This window comes from Sturnira hondurensis, unplaced genomic scaffold, assembly GCF_014824575.4.
Source record: "Sturnira hondurensis isolate 20B ecotype Veracruz unplaced genomic scaffold, ASM1482457v3 Scaffold0000167, whole genome shotgun sequence".
NCBI lineage: Eukaryota > Metazoa > Chordata > Mammalia > Chiroptera > Phyllostomidae > Sturnira > Sturnira hondurensis.
The window spans coordinates 1,928,261-1,935,801 of NW_028072798.1; the positions used below are offsets into that span (position 1 = coordinate 1,928,261).

The 7,541-nt window shown below is 46.0% G+C and overlaps 1 protein-coding gene across 8 annotated transcripts in view; it reads right to left on the reverse strand.

The window, feature by feature from the left end:
• SYNE1 (spectrin repeat containing nuclear envelope protein 1) overlaps positions 1 to 6,352 on the reverse strand; it is a 407,591-nt gene extending 401,239 nt beyond the window's left edge. For 6 of the 8 annotated variants that reach the window (XM_037051453.1, XM_037051603.1, XM_037051376.1 and 3 more), the window contains exon 1: positions 5,675 to 5,872. The gene's annotated coding sequence lies outside the window, so the exon portion shown is untranslated. Of the gene's footprint in view, positions 1 to 5,674; positions 5,874 to 6,173 lie in introns of those variants that run through there. The other 2 variants (XM_037051212.1, XM_037051672.1) reach the window with 2 other exon arrangements.
• Positions 6,353 to 7,541: the final 1,189 nt, after the last annotated feature.

Genomic DNA, 7,541 nt, shown 5'->3' on the forward strand with positions numbered 1-7,541 from the left:
GGCAGAATGAGTAGCTCCAGAAAAGGCATGGGCGCGAGAAGTAGCATGATTCTGTGCAAAACTAGCGAGCATTAGACAGTGATGTGCCCCTCCACCAGGTGCCATTCTGGAGCTGAGAAGCAGCTGTAGCCCCATGTGCTGTGTTCAGAAGTCATTCCTAACTCTCAAGGAGGCGACAGGAAGTGGCTGACGTATTTTAAGGTGGAAGTGACCAGGTATAATTTAGATTATTTCAGCTATAGTGTTAAAGGAGATATTTGAGGAAGACAAGGCTGGAAAATACAGGAAGATCACTGAGAAGGGTGTCTCAGGCCCTAGCTGGTGTAGCTCAGTGGATTGAGCGCGGGCCTGCGAACCAGACGATCGCAGTTCGATTCCCAGTCAGGGCACATGCCTGGGTTACAGGCCAGTTCCCGGCAGGGGCGCGTTCCGAGCAGGGGATGCATGAGAAGCAACCATACATTGATACTTCTCTTCCTCTCTCCTTCCCTTCCCCTCTAAAGATAAATAAATAAAAAATTTTTTAAAAAGGGTATCTCAGGAGTCCAAGGGGGAGACAACGAGAGACTAAGACAGGACAGTGGTAGATGGTAAAATCACTCCTCAAAAATTTAGGAGTCAAAACGTGCAGGCCTTGGGGATTGGTCAGGGATGAGGGACGGGGAGTGGGAGGTGGGGGGATGGTGTTCCAGGAGATTCACAGGACGGTGGCTTGAGAGTCTGTGGGCCATTGTGCCACCAGCTGAGTTCAGCAGTAGAAGGACTTGCAGATATTTTACTTCCGAACCTTCATACCCTGGCTTCACAACTCTTCACTGCACCTCCACGTGCCCCCTGTGCACGCCACTCTCGTCTGAAGAAACGCAAAGGACCTCTACAGACTCAGCCCCAGACTCACGCCCGGCTTGAAATCTCCTTCAGCAGACCACCACCCAGCCAGCACTGTTTCCCCCAATCCCTCCAGCATTCCCACTCTGCACTATTATACACAGGATTTGTCTTGTATTTGTCGCCATGACTAGGCTCATGTCACTCAAACTAGACCATGAGCATTTTGCAGGTATAGTGATAACAGGTCTTACTGCTGGGACATCCCACCCACTGATACCAAGTATATCCCCGAGCACGTCCTAGTCCTCAGTACGTTTGTTTCCTTAAATCAAGTTCACAACACTTTACCTCTATCAGAAAACCCCCAGGAAACCCCTTCTTCCCAACTGTAAAATAAGTTGATGCAATATCCTTCCTATTTTAGAAACAAGATAAAATATTTTGCATGTATGCACATATTTCCTCTTTTGAAAAATTATGATACTCTTGCGTTATACTGACATTTTAACTTAAGATGACATATGATTTGATTTTTAAAAATTGAATTAATAAAACAAAGATAATAAAAGGAACCTGGAAATTATCATCTGTGAGTTCTAGGTTCAACATTTTCCCAACTAGCTGGGTGGTTTGGAGCTGGTTCTGTGGTCTGAGGACCTCAACAACTGCCTGTCATGGGGAGTGTGGTACCATGAAATGCTCTCACTGAGGGCTGAAAAGGCAGGCAGAGTCCACATTCTGCCTCTTATTGTCCATGTGACCTTAAGAAAAGCGAACTTTTCTGAGTGCTTGCTTCTTCACCTGTAAAAGGAAGCAACTTGATGCTAATATGTTTAATTTTATCCTGCATAAATTAAGGTAGAAACAATCTACGTATAATGTTCTTAGCAGATTATCTGGCGTGCAGCAGAGTTTCAGCCAATCACTGGCCTCCATGTTCCCTCCCCTGCCCTCAGTTTCTCTACCGTAATTTGAGAGTAGCCTAGAGTGAAGACATGCTCTAAAGTGTGCTTTTCAGTTCCAAAACCAATGGCAGCACAAGTGACAGCTAACACAACTACTGGTACAAGGTCATGAGATCTTGAAGTTCACTCCTTGAACTGACTGACTGATTGATTATCTAGCAGTGGTTGTGGGAGTGACCTATGGACCCAGAAATCAGAGAAAGGTTCAGCACTGTCAAGGTGCTCACTGTCCCAGGGTGATCAAGAGTTTTAATAGGTGCAGGACATTTTAATAGCTCATTTTAATAGGTGAAGGTAGGAGAAGGTGAGGGGAGCAATGAGCATTGGAATGGAAAGGGGGAATTAAGTGGATGGTGCTGGGTTGTATGCCATCTGCTTCATTTCCAAATCTTTCCAGCGGGAGGAACTGAGATTACTCTGTAGCTAAGTATATCTACCATACCTAACAGAGAGGTAAGATTCCTGTATTTATTATTTCATAGAGCAAAAATGTACTGAGGACCTATTTGACAATGGTACTAAGTAAATAGCAGTGAACAAGACAGATAAGCCCCTCTCGGAGCTTATGGACCAGAGGAGGAGAGGATAAATCAACATTACGACAAAGCAGAGTGAGTGGTATAACGGAGAAACACAGGGTTCTGGGGAAACAAGCTGAATGCTCAATCAGTAACCATTTGCTGTGTTTATTGTGCAGGATGCAGAGGGATTTTAAACTACCTGCCGGGTGGGGTTCTCCTGTCTAAACAAGGTGCTCTTCTTAACACCGGTGCCTGTGGAAAACACAGCATTCTCCTGGGGAATCATCCCAAAGAGACCTTTCCAGGCTAAGCCGAGTGGACAACTGGCTACTAATTTCTTGTTTGTGCTCCTAAAAAGGAATGCAGGAAAAAAACTTGAGAACAAACACAACTAGGTCACAAGAATACATCTTAAAGCAATGCAACTCAATTTCTAGGCGTGAGGAAGCAACAGCAGGAACTTTCAAACCCTGCAACAACCAGAGATGACATGGCTCATCTCCAACAGAAAAAGATGAACTGGCACCATAAAGCATAAACTGATTCACAGCACTTTGCAAGAGTATATTTGAAGTCTGGATATTTCTTAATCAGCTAGCTAAATATGTTCAAGAATAGCACTGCTATTAAAATCTACTATTACACAAAAATAAAAAAAGCTAATGAATACATTTCAACCCCCTTCTATCTAAGTTCTTTGCTGGAGTGAGTTTCTTAAGTTTCTAAATTTAAATTTAATTATTGTTTTTCTCTTTTCACCCTTTAGTGATGGTACTAATTAATAAAAAAAACTAAGATGGCTAAATGGTATAAAGATGGGAGATGGATAAAGGGAAGAAGAGGGACACTCTGGAGTTATTATAAATATAGTACTAATGTATGTGGGGGGGGGTATCTGTGAATAGTGCTGGTAATTATTCACCGCTATGAAATATTCAGGGTCCCGTAAGAATTGGTCCTTACCCTGGAAGAGCAAAAACACAACCCAGTCATCAAAAGGCAAAGTACAGAGCTCACTTTCCTAAAAGATATTGGGTCATAATTCAACTGTATTTTTGTGAGAGTGGCGTGTTAATTGTGCCCAGAGACATCAGCTACCTTTTCATCAGACTCTGCTAAGGAGTCCATTCCATACTCCTCGCCAAACATTGGCTCTGGTTGGATTAGCCCACAAGGAAGGACACGTGAGCACACTGCAGAGGAAGAGAAATTCAGATTTCCTCATAGGGGAACCCAGGGTGCCGTGCCTGTCACCTTCAGGCCACAGGGTGTGGCTGTAGCATCTAGGGCTGGAGCCACCCAAGAAACTGCTACCAATCTTGCCCCACCATGGGCTTCGTACATCCTGTTACAATGACACCTCCGCTCATTTCCAAGACGCTGTTGTATAATCATCAGTGAGCAAGCCCTAGGGTAGCCAAGGACGCGTGCCTGCTGTACAAGCAACTCTCAAAACCTATTCAATGGCAAACCACCTTTCCCCTACCCCTATGCCTTTGCAGGAGAGAATGAAGTGAGAACTCTTGACATGGGGACAACTGATGACAGAAATAAACCAGTGTGAAGACTCTTTAGTTAAGAAAGATCATCAGCTGTAAAAGAGAAGAAAATTTCACCCTTTGCGACAGCATGGATGGATCTGGAGAACATTATGCTGAGTGAAATAAACCAGTCACAGAAAGACAAATACCATATGGTTTCACTCATATGTGGAATCGAATGAACAAACTGAACTAACAAGCAGAATGGAGACAGACTCATAGAAGGAGAGCAGGATGACAGCTAAGGGAGGGGGGAGGGAGGAGGGATTGAGCAAAACGGAGGGAAAAAGGACTCATGGGCATGGACAACACTGTGGTGACTGCGGGGAGAGCGGAGAGGGAATGTAGGAGAACCAAATGGTAATGGAAAAAACTTAATAAAATAAATTAATTAATTTAAAAACAGAAAGATACTGAGAATATAATACAAAAGCTGAACAAATATTTTCAAAGGCTAGCAATAGTATCCAAGTCAGCCAAGATGTGCTTCCATCTTCCGCATGAAACATATTAAGTTAGCCTCGATCTGGCACATTCTATTCTAAATTTGCCACCAAGTAATGAACACATTCAAAGAATGAACAGATTCAAACACACACACACAAAAGAGATGTGTTCTATTACACTGTTCTGGGGGATGGCAGGAACTTTTTAGCCATGCCATTAACCTCTTTCATCGTGGGGAACAGCAAGCCTCTCAAAGAGCCAGCCTCGTGACTCGTGATTAAATCAGCATTTTACGCACACGAGGGTCACATTAACAACCTTTGCCTAATTGAGAATTTTACACTTTCTCTTGCATAGGTCTGGCTTCTGTATACAAATGTTTCCTTTGGGTAGGTGGCTCACATGGGAAGACAAACATAGGCAGCAATAAAAAATAATAATAATAATAATTCATTTTGAACTTTCTTAACCTTCGAAGAAAAACTGCAGCTACACGCACGTTTTCCACTCCGAACTGAGAAGCTAAGCAGTGAGCACTCCGGGATGCTAGGGTCGGTTTCACAGCTGCTGCTTCTCGCTGGGCTGGACCTGCCTCTGTTTATGGGGGAGGGCCTGAACTTGCAGCATCCACGATGTCATCGAGGCAGCGCACGAACCCTGTTTCAAAGGGCTTTCTTTGCTTCACTGCTGACGGTGGCTTTATTCTGCACTATTTTCCTGCCCCTTGCCTTGCACCTGCCGCCCTGGGAAACACCATTTCGCAGCACTCCTCCAGCAGCAATGCAAAATCTGACTGGAGAGGAGATGAAAGTTATCTTGCCCTCTAGCGTAGGCTCTCCCTGGAAGCATTTGCTAGGTGGCAGCTGAGTGGAGTCTGAAGCCCGGGCCTCTGCTCCGGCTTCCAGCCCTGGGCTGTGCGACCCATTCCCCCTCCCCCAGCCCTTCCTAAAATAGTCGGGGGTGGAGGAAGGGAGGCTCCTAGAACATGTTCCACGCCCTACATCTCCCATCTGATAGTAGCAACAGTGCCGACCATCACAATAAGGGGGTGGCTGCCTTGTGCTTCTTCATCATTGGAGCCCAAAGATGTGCTACGAGCGGAAACGACAAGTCAGAGAGGGGGGATATTAATAGGGACAGCCACGTACAAGATGCCAGTAGCATGCTTCCCACCTCCTCTCTCCTCATCCAAGAGTGTCACCCGTACACACACCACTGCCACCATCACCCCCTCCTTCCCATCAAGCACGCACAACCCGAGCGTGCAAGTACAAACTTGCTTGCAATTTTGTCTGTAATTTCTTCGGCTTACACCCATATTCTCATTCCCTTTACTCCTTCCCCCCACCTCCGTCCCCTTGCCTGTTACCTTCTCTCTCCGGGGCTGCTTCAGGTTCCAGGCAGCGCCGCGAGCAAACGACTAGCCACGGTCTACGCAGCCCGGGCGAGGTTGCAGGGCTGCGGGGAGCCGGGCCACCCCGGTTACAGAGTAAAACGCCGGGCCAGCTCCAGATCCGCAACCGCGCTCCCCCGGGCTCGCTCGCACACTCACTCTCTCTGCGCCCAGCTGCTCCGAGACTCTACCCTCCCTCTCCAGTCGGGTCCTCCTCCCGGCTGCACCCTGGGGTTTTAGGCCTCCCCCTCCACCCCCTGCACACACACACACACACACACACACACACACACACACTAATGCTCCTTTCCGAAGGGAAGGTCCGGTGGTGGGTTCAGTCCCCAGGTCAGTCCTGCACTACCCTGAGTCGCCACACCCCTCCCAGCCCCAAGCCCCACGCCCAGGCTCCAGGTTGCGCTGGTCCCTGGTCGAGCAGGGGAGGGAGCCTGGAAGCTGTCTAGCAGGCCTGCCTTACCTCCTGGAGATGCACGGCCTCAGGCGTTTCTCCGCAGCTGCATAGCCAGTGCTGTAACCCACCCGCTGGGTGAGCTTTTCCCCGGGGTTCACCTCGCAGGGGTTGAGGAGGAAGGAAATGGCCGAGAGCCCCTGCAAGAAGATGCGATGCTCTGACTGCTAACTTTTGGCCTGGGTTTCCACTGCTAGCTTGACCTTTTGGAGTAGAACCTATCTTGAAAGGCTGGGGAAGTGCCCCGATGGTCCCAGGAAGGAAGTGATGCAGTTCAGTAAGAACATTTTACCGGCCCCTTCTACAACGACTTTCAAAAAGATAATAACAGCTGACCTTTTGACCGCCAAAGCAGCAGCAAATAATTTTGGGGAGAGTACTCAGACTTTACAAGGTTTTGTTATTGCTGTTTATAAAGCTTAGCTCTCTAGAGAAGGAACTGCACATCTTAATCATATTTATTCCTGATTATTCATTAAGATGATGCTGAAGAATTGCCTGCAGTCTTTTCAGATGCACCATTTCAGTCTGTTTGAGTCTTTTAATTGCAAGTCCTCACCGTGTAGAAGAGATCCGATGTTGCCTAGTAGCATCGGGAGAATTATTTTGTTGTGGTTTTATGGTCTCCAAGCAAAGTCAAACATAGTTTCTCTTGACCAACAATGAAGTCCAAGTCCTACAGGATTGTGACAACTAAAACAATTGAAACTATGTTGCAATCACCTTAAGCATAATAATTATGCCCTTGAATCCTCAATCTGAACAAAACAGTTTTCTATGCTCCAAATTTGCTGAATGGAAGGACTGGCTTATGAAGCAAAAGTTTCTCTTTCCCTTACTTGTTGCCAACACATCACTGTTTAACTTTTGCATTCCCTTCAAATTCTCTTTCTTCTAGATGCCATTAAAATAGTAATAGTCATGTGCCATGTAATGATGCTTTGGTAAACAATAGGCTGCATATACGCAGTGGTCCCATAAGATTACGATGGAGCTGAAAAGTTCCTGCCACGGGGCGGGGGGGGGGACATGCCTGTGTCTTGGTGCAACACCAAGTTATTACATGATGGTGGAGACCCTGTAAACAAATCTACTGCCCCACTGGTCCTATAAGTAACACATACGATCATATACAGTATGTAATACTTGGTAACGATAATCAATGACTATGCCACGGGTTTAGTATTTACTATACTATACTTATTTCAAGTCTTTCTGCAATACTTTTATCATTATTTTAGTATACTCTCTCCACTTATAAAAAAGGTTTGCCATAAAACAGCGTGTCATGTTACGCTGGCAGCAGCCTCAGACATCACAAGCTTACCACTTCTTTTGATTGCATCATTTTCTCTTGTCCTTGACTTAACCTTGGGT